The sequence below is a fragment of the Arvicola amphibius genome, chromosome 5, assembly GCF_903992535.2.
Source record: "Arvicola amphibius chromosome 5, mArvAmp1.2, whole genome shotgun sequence".
In the NCBI taxonomy this organism is placed as follows: Eukaryota; Metazoa; Chordata; class Mammalia; order Rodentia; family Cricetidae; genus Arvicola; species Arvicola amphibius.
In genome coordinates, this window is record NC_052051.1 from 96183902 (window position 1) to 96200829 (window position 16928).

A 16928-nucleotide genomic window follows, 5' to 3' on the forward strand; every position below is an offset into this window, starting at 1 on the left:
GTATTTCGAGATCAGTATGTCTAAAACTGAATTCTCTGTCCAACTCATAGAATTACCACTGAAGTCAAGACCATGGGAACTGTCTCTAGTTGATCCTTCTTCATTCCCAGTTTTGACTAAATTCTGTCAGTCTCACATCCCCATTTCCTTTTCCCCTTTCTCCATACAGTCTCCATGGCTGCTTTGGTAAGGTTCCCAAGATAGCTGTAAGGATAACTACCACTTCTTAATCCCAGTCTCCATCCGTCAAAGCCAGGTTAGGTACCCCTGCTCCAGCCCTCCTTGTTACCTTCTTCACTATCCACATCACACGAGGTCTCTTTAAGGACACAGCTGTCTTCATTAGACTGTAGCAAAGGGCTTGGCATGCTGTGGGTTAATAGATATCCAAGTGAACCAACAATGACTGTACAAAAGAGAGAACATGGCTTCGGGGGCATCAATCTGTATCTGAACTCTGCGGCTTCAGTTCCAGCAAATTATTACCTGTTTGGGAATTCCACTTCCAGATCTGAAAACTGAGATACAGGAAGGCAGGCTCACGTGATCAGCACAGTACCCCTCCCCCATTTCAAGGGCCTTGTAGACTGCCTTCTGTAACAAAGTAGCTTTTGTTGTTTCCCTGCTGGGTTGAGGATCTCTGATGTAAACTGAAGTCTTTTTCCAGATCTTTAAGCCGGAAGGGGGCGATTCTTGTAGCCAGGGCCTCCCCTTCATTGCCAAGTGTGGCTTTTCTAAGTACAAGAGTGCTTAGTTATCAGTCTAGAATTTTCAAAGACACTGTGACACTTTCCAGACGTGGATTCCAAGTTTTCTGAGTGAGCTGTGTGTGCCCTGCAAATAGACTCGCCACTGATCTAAAGGAACACGAGGTACTCTGTAACTTGTTAAATAAATACCAACTCTGTTTATCACTGCCCGGCTCAGTCAAGTACTCTCTGAAGTAGAGGGCAGGTGTGTATATTTTAGAAGTTTGTTTCGTTTTGTTTCTTCACTGGAGCCTCATAGTTACCCAGAAGTCTCATTAGAGTGTCAGAAGTGTGTTTCTATCTAGCTGGGGGATTGTCTGCCCCAGCAGTCCTTGTCCGTCCTTCAAAGCTGGTCAGAATCAGAAGGCATCTCTAAGAGGTTTCAGTCAGCAGGGCACAGTGTTTGGCTCTTCGCTGTGCTCCATTTCATACCCACTGGGGTATATACAGTAAAGTATGCAGACAAGCGCTGCTTTACGGATAGTGAGTCCGGCAGAAGCCAAGACTGCAAGAAGAGCATTCCTTCTGCCTTCCTGTGTTTGCTCAGCAGCAGCGTGCTGGCCGTTTAAAAGTTGTCAAGGAGAGGGAGGGCTTGATCACAAGGCCACTCGAGCACCTTGCAGGATTCTATGTGCGCTGCACGCCAGGAGCGGTTCCCTTACTTCTCCTTAGAGAATCTCTGGCCACTTGGAGGCTACAGGCAGGCTCTCCCAGGCGGCAGTCCCTACCTGAGCTTCCCGGAGCCGCCACACCAGTGAAAGGGAGGAGGAACTGAGACCACAGAAGGGAACCGCCCGTTGCACACTGCAGGCTGCAGGCCACGCCGCCCGCCGGTTTGCTTGCCAGCCCGCTCGTTCGCTCGTTCACTCGGCTCTACTGGCTGGAACTCTTCGGGCGGGTGAGCCCTGGAGGGCGGGTCTGAGGCCGAGCCCAGCGGCCAGGGCGAGGGGCAGAGCCGACCTCTGTGACCAAGCAGCAGAGTCCTGGGCTGGCCGCGCCTCTGCCCGACCTCCACCACCTCCACCACCGCCGGGAAGGCGGGCGCTGCTCTCCGACCAGGGGCGGGCCGCAGAGGTGACTTAGGGAGACCTTGCGGTACTGCCCTGGGTCGCGCCTCACCGATCAGATCGTCTGGAGGGGAGAGGAGGCCGAAAACATCTGTGCTGAAGAGAAGCTGGGGTGCAGCGCACCAGCCTGGGTCTTCAAGACCCAGCCCAGGTGGGTGGGTTTGCGTGCTTGTTCAGCCCTTCCCTGGCAGCTCTCTGGTGGGTGGGGGCTGGGGTGGTCGGGTACTGGGCGAGGAAGAGGGGAGCCGCCAGATGTGATCCAGGGATGTTAGTTGATCCAAGAATAGTTGGACGGGTTTGTGTGGAGCCCAGTGGACCTGTGACTGCACGAGGAAGGGTGATAAAGCTAGGAGACCCATTGTCCCCTTTTTGCCCGGGGCGTGCGGGGCGGGGGCATTCTGCCCTCTGTACGTGCTCTGGGTTCCTAGAAGAGCCCCCAGGAAACAGCCCTTGGCTGTTGTTTCATTTAAATATTAGTATTGGGTCAAGCAAGCTGAAGTGGGAGGAGTAAGGCAGTGAAAGACAATTGTCCTAAATAACCTTCCAAGTTAGTGATTTTTTTCTTGTCTCTTCTCTGGTTGACATTGACCTGAACTTACCCAGCGCAGTTTCAGAGCTCGCTGAAATTCCGAGAGCTGGCAGGGAAGTGGATTTGAGGATTGAGTGTGTATGTGTGTGGGGGCTTTAATTTTCAAATGTTTTGGTCACACTGCCTTTGTAGATTAAGCCGGCCAGCACCTCACTCCTGGCGTTCAGAGGAGCTTGATTTTCCTGTGTTTGGAGGGAGATTGTCAGGAGAAAAATGGGACGGTAGAGCAAGTTCGGCTCTTTAGAGTTATTGAAGCTATTAAAAGTTTCTTCATTTTAATTAGGTTCAAGGAAGGCATTTGGCTTTGAAGGCGAGCATTGCTTGGCAGAAAGCAGTGTGAAAGAAAAAATGCTTGCAATCCGTGTTGGTGGACCAAGTGTTGGGTAGAGAATGGGGGCTAAGTATAAACTCTGCAGTCCACAGAATGAAGCTTCTTGTGTAGTGTTTGATTAGCACTGGAACCCATGACTTGGCAAGCTGGTTCAGTTTGGATCTGGTAAGTGTTTAATCTGAATGTAACGACCAGGCAGCTACCTCAGCTTACATTTCTGTGTTACTTTTGCCATGACTGGAGTTTTTAAAGGAATTTGGGTCCTTATGAATATAGTTGCTGGATTCTAGTCCTCTTCTTTAGGAGCCTTTTATAGATTAATTTTCAAGAGTCTCACTGGTGGTTAAAATGACCCATATAATCCTTTCTTTTTCCTCCTTCTCCTCCTCCTTCCTCCTCCTCCTCCTCTTCTTCTTCTTTTTGGTAGTTTTTCAAGACAGGGTTTCTTCATAGCTTTGGAACCTGTCCTGGAACTAGCTTCTGTAGACCAGGCAGACTGGCCTCGAACTCACAGAGATCCACCTGCCTCTGCCTCTCAAGTGCAGAGAATAAAGGTGTGTGCTGCTCCCGCCTGGCAAAATAATGAGTTCTTAAAAGTATAGAGGTTCATGCTTGTCTTCTCAGTATTCCAGAGAGTGTCCTGCAGGAGCCTTTGGCTGCAGATTTTTTACAGAATCAACAAGTCAAAAGCAGCCAAAAGGGGTGAATGTTAGCAGACAGACTGTGAAGGCTGGAACAGAGTTGGGAGCGCAAGCTTGGATGTCTTTTTCTAAGGACTTTGTGGAGTGTGTTTAAAGAGTTTTAAACCTATGCTGAGCAGTTAATGCCACCAAAAGATTTTAATCAAGACAGAGATTTGATCAGATCTGTTCTTTAGAAGGATTAGAAGACAGGCCCCAAATCAGGACAGCCAGGTCCAGGGTCTCGAGAAACTGTAGAGCTGAATCAAGTTTGACTTACGGAATAGAAGTTACAGAGCAGTGAGAGGTTTCTAAGTATAAATTGAGCTGGACTGAATGTGAGGAATGAAGGGGAAGGCGGGGCCATGGCTAACTCCTATCTTCCTGGTGTGAATTACTGGATAGGTAGGGAATAGGAATGTGGGAAGGTGAGTTAGCGTCTGGTACGTCGATACACCCTTGCTTGTCCTAGAAAAGCTTGGGAATTACTGGTGCTGCTGCAAGTCACCTAAACATCCTTTGATCATAACCCAAAAAGCGAGTAATACCACACAGGCATAAAGCTTAGAAAATTTTGAAATCACAGGAATGAAAATTGGCATGGGGAGGACAATTGTAAAAGAGAGGAGAGAGAGAGAGAGAGAGAGAGAGAGAGAGAGAGAGAGAGAGAGAGAGAGAGAGAGAGAGAGAGAGAGAGGAGAGAGACACAGCAGGAAAACCAAGAAAAATCAAAAGTACAGGAGAGCTGCTGATGAGGCCAGGAGGCTAGGCCTGCCGGGAAGTGCAGGTGTACACGGTGCTGGTTTACACTTGGGAAGTGGCCGGACTGCAGCTGGTAGAGGGGTGAGTGACGGAAGAGAGCAAGGGAGAAGAAACTATAACCGCAGACGTGACTGTCTCTGGGAGTCTGTGATCTGCAAAGAACCACAGTTGTGTTCTGTTCTTTATTTCTTGGCCAGGGCTTCCAGGGCAGTGCTGGGTAGAGCTGAAATGCTGAATCCACGTGCTATGATTTTAAAACAGCAATTGTAACTTCTACTAATTGACCCAAGAAATAGTTAATAAATACCATATTAATGATGCTCACATTTCATTCGTGTATTTTTTTAAATCGGAAAAAATGCTAAACTTCAGAATTTGGCTTCTTTTTATAAATGAGAATGGCCTGTACTTTTTTTGTTCTGTCTGTCAGGTTCTTCTGTGAAGATTATTCTGATCTCATAAAATCAGTTTGGTAGTATTCATTCTTCTGTTGTTCCCTAGAACTTGTGTAAATTTGAAATGATTAGTCTTTGAAGTTTAGTAGAAAGTTTCTAACAAAGCTATCTTTGTAAGTTTTGTGAACTGCTATTTAAGTATATTAAATAATTGTAGGACTACTTTGGTTTTCTATTTCTTTTTGGGTTAGCTTTGGCAAGTTATATATTTCTAGAAATGTCCCCTTTCCATTGAAGTTTTGGAATTTATTGTCATGAAGGGGTTCTTTTTTGGTTTTGTTTTTTGTTTTTGTTTTTCAAGACAGGGTTTCTCTGTAGCTTTGTGGTCTGTCCTGTACTCTAGGCTGCCTTTGAACTCACAGAGATCCACCTGCCTCTGCCACTGAGTGCTGGGATTAAAGGCGTGTGCCACCACTGCCCAGCATGAAGGTGTTCTTAGTACTCTTTTATGATCTTTTAAATTTTTGTTGGAGCTGTAATTATCTCCCCCTTTTAAAATATATTTCTGAAAGCATTTCCTTTCTCTTCAAATTAATCTAAACCCCTCAAATAAGTTTGTTAAAGCTTTGCTTGCCTATATTTTCAAATAGTTGCTTTTAGGTGTGGCATTGATTAAATTTTACAGTTTTCTCCCATTTTCTGTGAATTAACCTTTCCCCTATTGTTTATACACTTGTTATGCTTTGTCACCTGAAATGTGGATACTTTGTTCAACATTTGTTGTTTTCTAGATTTTAGTTACTTTTACATTTGAGTAGCTTGTAATTTAGTGAATGTCATTGCTAACTTTATCCATTGTTTTATGAACTCTAATATTGCATTGGCTGTAGATACTAAGTATGAAGTATAGGCACTGCACTCCTAGCATTTAAGACACCTAAAACTTGGAGAAGTTCTGTGTATCTCCCAGGTTGCCTTTTCTCCTCTCACCCTCCTACCTATTCTGTCGGCTGCTCTCGGTTTCTCCATGTTTTCCTTACCTTGTGATGCACTTTATTTCCCGTACCAGCCGGTTTTTTTTCTTTTTTTTTTTTGTCTTCTCCTTTACCCTCTCCCCTGCTTGCCTTGCTGTACTTTCTTACAAATCATCTGCTCAACCCTTCCCAGAATGGCGTGTGTCTAATTTTCTTTAAATGCTCACAGGGTCAGTATTGTTTACTGCATGGGGAGAGCCTAGGAAGAGTGCCTAGACAGGAGAAGGTCAGGTGACTGCTGGGTAGGATCCTGAGTCACAAGTTCAAGAAGCAAAGAGAGCTTGTTTTTTGGCTTGGGGTGAGCTTTATAGTGAGGCTCACGTTTTCCTGTGTAACGTGGGATTTCTTCCTAACTCAGCCCTTTCTGTCACTAGTTGTATTGAAACTGAAATGAGATTAAAAAATAAATTTATTATTAGTTTTATGTTTAGGTAGTCATATGTCCCATTCTTAGAAACATTTGTTAAAGTAGGAATTTGTCACAGGGTGGCATGATTCCATGGTGTATTAGATGAGACACCATGATGGACCAGCAGGTGGTGGAGGGGAGGACAGCAGGGAGAGGCCTGTAAAGGAGCAGCTCTTATGACTGCAGACCCAGGCGAGCCTTCCCTGCGGGGGGGGGGGGGGGGGGGGGGGGAAGCCCGCTCCTCTACTTAGCTGCTTGCTACAGTGAGGATACTAGCTTTCCTGAACTATCTTTTGAGTGCTTGGCTTCTACTGTAAAAAATGTTTTTGTAGTTGAGACTGTGTTGGTCTTCTGTGTTCTAAATGGCTGAATTAGAAATGACGCTTTGTGAGCGTAACTCTTGTTCATTCTGCATGGGATGGAGATGATTTGAGTATATTTTTCATTGATTTTTTCTCTTTTTTGTGTTCTTGCTAAAAAGCGAAAGGAATACATCAGTCTTGTACAGCATCTGTCTCACTAGTTTTTATGGGTTTTATTGGGGGATGGATATGAGTACATGGGCAGATGAAAGTAAAAATACCCTCTCATTAGCTGAAGCAGCTCCATGGAACAGTTTGAAAGGAATAGATATACTCCTATTTCCCAGAGGAGGGACTAGGGCCTGGAGAGAGACTTGTTTAGTTGTCCAAGTGTATATAGTAGGAGTACATGAAACTTAGAGCTCTATCCAGAATGCTGTTCCAGATTGGTGCCCAAGCCGTGGTTAGGAGACTTCACCCGCGGCGTAAAGTGCTCCACCTTTATCGGTGCTGCTGTGCTTTTTGTAAAAGCCGGTTTCTCCGCTTGACAAAGGAACACCAAGTTTAGAAATAAGAAAAGCAAGTGGCTAAGAGCACGGAAATGGCTTTTACTTTGCACAGTGCACCTGTGTTCCAGATTCACAGCAGGAAATGGCGTCTACTTTGCACAGTACACCTGTGTTCCAGATTCACAGCAGGAAATGGCGTCTTCTTGGGAGAAGTTCTCCTTGGAGTCAATTGTGATTTAGGAGAAAATGGAACGTGTTCATTTTTCTTGGTAGCATAATATTATCCTGAGATCAAACCAGACCGCAGTGCTTTAGCCTACGCCGCACTTACTTGAGCATCATGAAGATGGCACTCACTGAGGTGTAAGTTGGATGTACAGCTTAACTTATTTTGGGAAAATTTTGAGAAATGTGCTTTAATGACACAATATTTATTTATTTTTTGTTTTTTCAAGACAGGGTTTCTCTGTGGCTTTGGAGCCTGTCCTGGAACTAGCTCTGTAGACCAGGCTGGTCTCGAGCTCACAGAGATCTGCCTGCCTCTGCCTCCCGAGTGCTGGGATTAAAGGCGTGCGCCACACCATCGCCCGGCCTATGACACAATATCTTTGTCCTGTAGCATATTCCCCTATACTGGGTGAGAAATTAGAGCAAAGGGCAAAGAGGGAATTTGTTTTCCCTAAAGAACTGTGTTTTTTTTCTCTCCTTGTGGACAATTAAAGGTTCATAATTGATTGTATTTCTCTTTCTCTTTTGGCCTTCAGAGAATTGAGAGCCACATGTAGGGCTTGTCCGTAGACCCTGTTCCATAAGGACCCTAGTCCATGTCTTGTCAGAAGGCCTTTGGTACGCACGGTTTCTCTGCAGTATTGTCAGTTGTGCCCAGAGTGCATTTGGTATAGTAATCATTTTTTAATCATTTTCTTGTAAGTAGGATTAATAGTTTTATGCAATGAACATTTCATTTGATTTTGACTTGTTGTAGATAATTTCAAGGACCACAGTTAAATAAGCAGCATATGTTATAGTGAGAAGATTTTGAATTTTTGGTGTGAATCAGTTCAACTATATATTTTAGTCCAGTATCTGGAGAAGTAATTTTAGGGCATTAAATGCAGTTAAGGCTTTCAGTCTTAACTATATTGTATGTAGCTCAGTGTTATTAAACACATGTGCATTGCTGCACAACTATCATGGACTGAGTTTCCAAAATGGTTGGATGAGATAGTTGTTCCTACTCTCCCAAGTTCTGAAAAGCAAGCATCTGTCTTTATGAAACGGACTCTCTTTTGTGCCTCATATAAGAGGAATCGAATAGTAGTTACAGTATTTGTCCTTTTCTGTTTGACCAGATCCATCTACCGTAACATTTCAGTGTCATTCATGTTATGGCATGGGTCAGGGTTCCTGTATCTGAAGCATATAATGTCCCTCTGTGTGTGGCTTCTTGTCTATGCGCCCTTGGGAGCGTCTCCCTTGGGCTGTTGTAAAGAATGCCGCTGTGATCATGGATACACGAGTACTCCTAAGTCTGGGTTGTCGTTGTGGTTGCTTGGTGTATGCCTAGAATATGCTTGCTAGATCATCCAGCCCCTCTCCTTATGGCTCTCTGAAGCACAGCCACTCTGTTTTCCACAGCAGGTGTACCATTTGTTGCTCCTGGCAACATTACCAACGGCTCTGATTTCTCTATATCTTATCAGTGTCAAATTTATTTTGTTCTGCTGAATTTTTTAAATAGTAATCATCCTAAGAGTGTAAGGTGTGAGAAAAATAGGAGTACAATTACTGCTTTTTTTTGAGACAGGGTTTCTCTGTAGCTTTGGAGCCTGTCCTGGTACTCACTCTGTAGAAGAGGCTGACTTCGAACTCACAGAGATTCACCTGTCTCTACCTCTTGAGTACTGGGATTAAAGACACGCGCCACCCCCACCCCCACACCCTCATCCCCTGCGCACTTAGAAACACTTTCTATGCAGTATTACCCTCTAAACTGTCAGGCTGTCCCTTCCTGACATTGGGCCATACTTGCCTTTCACAGCTTTAACTGTACATTGTTTTTGCTGTATGGGGGAGCGTACACCTTAATGTACCCCCTTTTCAAATGCTCCACCAAGCAAGCATGACTCCATGTTTGTACATGCGTGTGTGAGTGTGTGCACCAGTATAAGTGCACGGGGAGCCAGATTTTGGTATTTGTTTCTTTCTCGTCTCTACCTTGAAGCTTCTTGAGTATGATATCCAACTAAACCTAGATGAGTTTCTTGCGCAGACGCTAGGGATCCGACTCAGGTTCTGGTGTGTTTTATAGTGAGCCCTTTACCCACTGGTACAGCTCCCCAACCCCGATGCTTAAGCTTTTTATTCTTTTAAATTAAGCCTTGGCTTAATTGCATTTTTTATGTTATCCTTCTGTGTGTTGATACCAAATACTGATTTGCTGTCACATTTCAAAGGGTCATTACTTAATTGAACCAAATTTTGTCCTATAGAGGGTTATTAGAAGTATAAATAGGAGATGAGAAATGGTGGCACAGTGGGTGCCTAGGGCCTAAGGAAACAGTAAATGTTTAAGTCAAAATAATTACAGACTTGATCTGAAAAGAAAACTCAGAATGTTTTATATTGAAGTTAGGTTTTGATCTTTAGCCGCAGTTATAAATAGAGTTCCTAGAAACTGTAAAGAAAAGAAAAAAATTTAAGATTGAAACTTCAGAAAATATAATCACAAAATTATGAAGGAATCCTAGATGTCATTAATTTTTCTTGTCTGCAGGCATTCTTCCCACAGCTTCTGGCAGCCAGGCAGTCCCCATAGCAGTGTATAGACAGATAGGTGTGTGTCCATTGGCCACGGGCTGCAGCCTGAGCCACACAGATGTGAATGAGGACAGCCTCTGCAGCTGTTTACTGTGCAATCCTAGTGTCCTGGAACCCGACTGTGCCAGGTCTCCACAGTGCTGCTTCTGCTCCTGCTGAGTGGTCCCTTTGAGCCGCCTGTTCCACTGTAGGAGAAGTGACAGAAGATTAAACTACCCACCAGGGTGAAGTTTTATTCCCTTCTCCTCTTTGAACTCAATGGTTCCAGGTCAGCTGTGCAGTCATGGGAAAGTCTCTTCTCTCGTGTGAGTTTCTCAGTATTTGGAATAGCTAGAAAATTCCTTCTCCCTAAGCCGAGCATCTCCTAGCTCCTTCAGTATCACTATGGTGTCAGACTTTGCACATGTCTGTCTTCTCTCTTTGGAGACAGAGCACTGCAGAGGGATGAGTGCCATGTGGCGCTGCTCAGGTCATATCCTAGCTGGGACAAGGCCGTGCGGTGACACCTCAGAACTTTACTGTTGCTCAGCTGAGAAGATCCTCCTAGGTACACCCAAGTCCCCTCCCTTCCCTCTTTAAGCCCCTGGTCGGCGATGCCTTCTCAGTGTGCTCCCTCCCCACCCCACCTTGGACTCCCAGGATTCCTTTCCTGTTTTGTCCAGCACTTGCCAGCATCTAGCGCACTCAGCAGTCTGCTGACTTCCCGTGTGTCTCTCCCCTGGTATTTGGGAACTAGAATAAGTGCAGGATTGCCCTCTTAATCATGGCGTACTCCCCGGGCCTGGAGTGCCTGGCATGGGTGGGCGGCTGACAGGACAGAGGATGGGACTTCACCCTTCTGTCTTGATGATTGCATAGTACTGTGCTTGAAAGGGGTCCTTGGAGATCAGTTAAGGTAATTATTTATTTTTATTTTTAAAGCTTACAAAAAAGTAGAAAGCCATATTTAATTGTTTTTAGTCTTTTGCAGATTTTAAGTCACTTTGGGTTGCTTAGTAAATAAATATTTCCCTTTAGCTACCTAGCAGACAACCTTTGCTAGAATACTGCTGACTGTGTGTACCTTGGGAGGCTTAGACTCTTTCTGAGTGTTCTTCTCAGGAGTTTAGCCCACTAGGGTTCCAATATAATCTTTTTCTCCTAGCTGGAGAACCATGAAGATACTTGCCAAGTCAAAATAAAACATTAAATTTTTACTGGGACAGAAGTAGAGAGAACTTTTTTTCTTGGTGTCTTTGTACATGTATGTCTCAGCATGTATAAATGTTCAAGTGGTTGCGTGTGTAGGTGGCAGCACCTTACTTTTGTGTCAGGTCTCACACTGCACCTGAAGGTCATCTTTTGGCTAGTCTGCTGCCCAGTGAGCTTCAGGGATTTGCCTATCTCTGCCTCTTCAGGGCTGGGATGACTTTTCACATGAGTCTTGGGGATCTGACTTCAGCTTCTCACGTTTATGTGACAAGTGCTATGCGGATTGAGCCATCTCCCCCTCAGCTTTTAAAAAGTGGATGTTATGAGGCTGCACAATAGTGCCATGGGAGGCAGACACAGGCAAATCCATGTGAGTTTGAGGCTGGCCTACAGAGCAACTCCAGAACAGCCAAGGCTACATAGAGAAAACCCAGTCTCAAATACAAAAACAAAACCACAACAAAAAGTGGATGTTGTGGTCATGGACTAGTCCTGCCTTGGAGCGTTCTTGTGAGTACATGGGTGAAGCCAATAAAAACCTTATCCATTTATTTGCAATTTCAAGTTTCAGAACAGATAAACCAATCCAGGATATAGGAGCTAGAGAAGCTGCCTGGCCTGGGTGGAGAGAGGGGCAGGGTGGCTGTACGGAGCCTGGAGATTGGGAGGAGGCAGCAGTAGGAATGTTCTGTCTCATTTGGCAGTGCCTGGTGCGGAGGGTGTGCATCTGCAGTGGACTCTACTCTTAAGCAGATGGGCTCTATATAATCTCAGCAAAGTTCCTTAGAAAGTGAAGCTAGAGTTGCTATGGTGTCACCTGTGTTATAAACAACCTTTCTAATTCTTTGTGTTAGCAGAGCTATCAGCTACAGCCCTACTCACTATTGGAGATGAGATGTGATAGAGTTGTGGTTAAATTCTCTGCCTTTGCAAATGATCACTTATCTGTTGTGGCATATTTCTAAAAAAAGAAATTTATTTCAAGGTATATATGATGCACAAATCTGTTGAGAGCAATTACATAAGAGCAGATTATTTTTAGGTGAAGAGCTTTGCAACCATGAGGAGTGTCCTTAGCACACTCTCAGTTAGGGCTTCTCATCAGAGGCCACGGCAGCCCTGTGCTCTGACTGCCCGGATGCCTGCCTGTAACACTCCTCATCAGATACACTGAGAATTAGACAGAGCATTGATGGTGCTAACATTGATTCCTAGGTGAACCTATTTTCAAATACTTTGCTGACTCGGAAATTATGAGAAACAGATTGAAGCGTATAGAAAAGTTACTTTTTACATACAGTAAAATATAACAACCAGAACCCAGGATATATTAGCAAGATTTTAATAAATACACAAGGAGTAGCATGAATTACTACTTAATATTCTTCATTCTTTTTCTATCAGAATAATTTTTTTTGTTTTTTGAGAAAGATTTGTGTGTGTGTGTGTGTGTGTGTGTGTGTGTGTGTGTGTAGCCTGGGTTGTCCTGGAACTCGCTCTATAGACCAGGCTGGCCTTAAACTCACAGAGATCCACCTGCCTCTGCTTCCCTAGTGCTGGGATTAAAGGTGTGCACCACCACTTCCTGACAAATAAATGTTTTTATTTTACCTATTTTTTGAAGATTCTGTGTGTGGGGGGTGTGGGTGTGGGTGTGTGCGTGCGTGTGTGCAGAGAATCATTCATGGAGGTTAGAGGGAGGATATCAATTGCCCTCCTTTATTGCTATCTAGTTTGAAGCAAGGTCTCACTGATTCTGTAGCTTGTGCCCCTGGGCTCCCAGGTGTTGGCAATCTCCTTTTTCCATCCTGTCTCCAGTCAGTCCCATTTCCTAGTTACCCCCTACCCCAATGACAGGGATGGGCAAGAACTGTTTAAATGGATGCTAGAGATCTGAACTCAGGTCTTTATGGATAATTTTTAAGTAAACTTTGAGATGGGTTTGCTGCAAGCTGCCGGGGTCCCAAAATGGGTTTGCTGCAAGCTGCCGGGGTCCCAAAAGCAGCCAGTCCCAAGCAGGAACAGCCCACGAGACCATGCAGCAGGTCTCCCTGTGATGGTGGCAGGCGAGAGAGATGGATAGGCACAGCATGCAGAGTAAAGTTGGACATTTATTAGGTGGGTTGTGGAGGGGAAGAAAAAGGGAGGAGGGGGGAGAGGAGAGAGGGGAGAGGCAGGCTGAGGCTGCAAGCAGGAAGGGAGTGGGCGTTGCTTGTCTCTTAAAGAGACAGAGCATTACAAACTTAATCTGTGGTAGTCTATGACCTCTGGCCTCCATGAATGGTTATGTGTACTCACATTATATGTACCAGTGTTTGTATTTGCCTTTAATAAGAATCCCCAAACCCAAAACTATTGGCTTAAATGAATTAGAGATGTATGTTTCTTTCACCTTGAAGAATCAGGAGGTGGACAGTATGAACTGGCATGGAGGCTTCGGTGTTAGAGGTGGTTCCAGATACTGTGTCCTTGTGTGTTCTTCCTTAAGTAGACTTGGTAAATTCTGCTAAATCCTGCAGTCTTTTTGGCCAGAGCTTCTTCCTGTAGCAAAGATGACATAGAGACTGAGTAGTAGACTCTTGGCTGGAGGTTTGTCATCAGGAACTCTTAACAAGGAAAGGGGAGGATTAGTGTTGGTAGCCCCCAGCAGCCATTGATGGTCCACAGCCTGGTTGTGTGTTCTTGGAAGTTCTGACTCAACAGTCTGAAGCCAGGCCATCAAGTCTGAGGAACCCTGAAACACGTGCATCCTGACCCATTAAGTGCTTGTAGGGGAACCTCGGCTTTAAGCATGTGTCTGCCTGATAGACCTGCCAGTACTTGGGTTAAGTAAGGGGCTGTTCTATGGAGAGCGTGTCTTCTTACAGCAGTGTAATCCCTAGTAGGGCATCCACGGAAGGGTTCCAGCAGGTGTTGACTGTAGTCCAGTTAACTATGCCTATAACATTGCCTAGTTTGTTAGCCCCTGTCCACAAAGATAGCAGGTAAGGCACCCCCTCCCCTCCGCTGCTGTGCTGTGTGTATGTGAGGGGTCAACCTCAGGCACCGTTCATCTTGTATATTGAGACAGGATCTTCACTGGCCTAGAGCTCAAAGATTAGGTGAAGCTGGCTATCCAGTGAGCTCCAGAGATCTGCCTAACCCCTCCCCCCAGCCCTGGGACTACAAGAGTACCACTGTTTCTGACCTTTTAACGGGCTATCCAGTGAGCTCCAGAGATCTGCCTACTCCCACCCCTTATACCCAGCCCTGGGGTTACAAGAGTACCACTGTTCCTGACCTTTTAACTGGCTATCCAGTGAGCTCAGAGATCTGCCTACCTGCTCCCCCCCTCCGCCCTGGGATTATAAGAGTACCACTGTTCCTGACTTTTTAACTGGCTATCCAGTGAGCTCCAGAGATCTGCCTACCCCACCCCAGCCCTGGGGTTACAAGAGTACCACTGTTCCTGACCTTTTAACAGTTGTCTCTGGAGCTCATGTCCTCTGCTTGCCTAGAGAACACTTGATCAACTGAACTACCTGCTTCCCTCACCCCAGGCCATATTTTACCTGCTTTGAAAATAGAAATTTAAAATTTATTCTTTGAGAATTTTATGTATGTTTGTAATATATTCTGATTATATTCCCCCCCAGTCTCTCCAGATCTGTGTCCTACTCAGTATTCTCCCAGATTGCATATATTTTTTAATAACCCACTGAGTTTAATTCATGCCACTTATATTTGCACAGGTGTAGAGCCATACCAACTACTAATCATTGTTGGCCAACCTGGGACCATACCCTTAAAGAAAACCAATTCTCTTCCCCAGAAACCACTGGTTATCAATAGCTTCCCAACTTCTGAGTTTCTTCCCCTTCCTTGCTAACGTGTTGAGTGGCTTGATCTCATGTAGGCAGCCATAGCTCCTGTGAGTCCATGTGTGCAGCAATCCTGTCTTGCTTAGCTATATTCTGCCCTTCCATAGGCCAAAGCTACTTCTTTATTAAATAGCACACAGAGGGGAATCCTACATCAGTTTTTCAAGATCCTTAGCTCTCTACCAACCCTTCCTTTCCCTCTCCCTCCCCACTTCACCTGTTTTCCTACTAACAGTGACTTGGTATCCTCTATTTCTGTCAGTTGTTATTGGAGTGTATGTTAACTTGCAACATGGAGGACTGGAAAACTTGTTGGATTTAGTTAAGCTATTGATGATTTAGGGTGGCTTTCTCAAATGTTTTTGATTTTTTTTTTTTTACCATTTAGCCATACACTACTCTTACAGTTGTTAGGATATAATGACCTAACACTAACTGCAGCTCCTTCTAACAGGAAAATGCTATGTGTAGAGTTAAGAAGAAACTATTTTAAAAAATAGATTTTTTAGGAAATTGCAAAGCCAGGTGTGGCCATGTATGCTGAACCCAGTGTGGATTAGAAGTTCAAGGTCATTCTCAGCTACTTAGGGAGATCTAGATTAGTTTGACTCAAAGTCAACAACAACAGCAAAAATATGCTAGGATCTTTATTGAATAGGTAAATTTGGAATTCTGTTTTTATACACAGTGTGACTCTGTTGTGTTAAATTGAGGCATGTTTTACAGTATTTTAGATATCCATAATCACATGGTTTAACATTCTGTTGTACAGTTTCCATAATGATCCATTGGAAACCTTTTGAAATTTTAACCTGTACTATAATTTGGATGATTTGGGCACGATGCACTGAAGTATGTAGTGCTTATACGAAGGTAATCCAGTAAGTGCTACTTTTAGTTGTAAAATGGACATGATACTAGGTAACCCTTCCAATGTTAGTGAGCCTATGTTTTCATTTAAGCTCAAGGTCTTATGAGCTCATTCTTGTATCAAATTTTGTTAAATTCTAGAGAGCCATTAAAGGAACATCCATTGTTGGGGCCATTCTATGGGTACTGATCTGTGAAATCAGGTACCCCTTTACTTCCAAATCTTGATCCTTTCTTCCATATCTAAAAAGGATAGGCAGAAAGCAAACTTCCTTAACACCTGTATACCAAGCATTTGATTTGATTTTTTTAAAAGATTTATTCTGTCTGCATGTATCCTGTAGGTCAGAAGAAGGCACCAGATCTCCTTACAGATCATTGTGAGCCACCATGTGGTTGCTGGGAATTGAACCCAGGACGTTTGGAAGATCAGGCAGTGGTCTTAACGGCTGAGCCATCTCTCCAGCCCCCTTGATTTGATTTTTAAAGGTGTAATTTTTCAGTTGTTCCAACAAAACAAGTTTCTGGGTCTGCCTAGTGGGGTTTTTTTCTTCCAAATTTAATTATCACCTCACTGCCACACTCATACCCCAGTGCATTTGCCAGGTGTCTTTTTCTTCAGCTAAAGAAGTAATTTTACTTTTTATGAAATAATGGCTTTATCCCTACCTTTCAGCTGTTTCGCAGCATCTGGTTTCCTGGATAAAAGACTTCCTCCCAGATCTGCCTTGACATAAATTTCGAGGTTACCCTCAGAAGTGATTTGTGTAGCAGCACCTACAAAGGTCTTTCTTTGAACATGTCCGTCAGTCAGGTCTTCCTGGCAGTGCTGGAGCCTGAGCGTAGGAAGATTTTTTTCCGATGGGATTTCCCTTTCTTTCCTTTTGAACAAAACCGAGGAAGGTGATGGTGGCTGTGAGAAAAGAGCATCTTTAGTGCTGGAACCCTTTGCTGAGTTGACTAGCAGCATGTGTGAATGAAGTTCCGGAGCCTTCTACTTTTGAACCTCTAGGCATACTTCCTTCACGGAATCAAGAGACTTGAATAGTGGCTTCTCTTATGTCATCGGCTGGGGCCGGTGTTGGTTGATCTCCACATCTGTTACCTATTGTTTCTGTTCAAGGGCAAGACAAGAGAAGCAATTAGAAGAAAACTTGAAGTTACATGTACCCAGTCTTGAATCTGTGCCTACACATGCCATCTTTTCTCTTGCGGGATCTGCCTAGTCCCTTAGTGAAGAACAGCTACACTTATGGATTAGGTCTCAATAATGTCACTCTAGCGATCCTCTGCTCTTCCCACCTCATTAATGGCTACAGAACACAGGCTGGGCTTCCTTTCACTTCTGTCCTCTGTCTGC

The 16928-nt window shown here is 44.4% G+C and overlaps 1 protein-coding gene across 1 annotated transcript in view; it reads left to right on the plus strand.

The window, feature by feature from the left end:
• The window catches only part of Osbpl1a (oxysterol binding protein like 1A), a 185926-nt gene that overhangs the window by 81797 nt on the left and 87201 nt on the right, over positions 1 to 16928 (plus strand).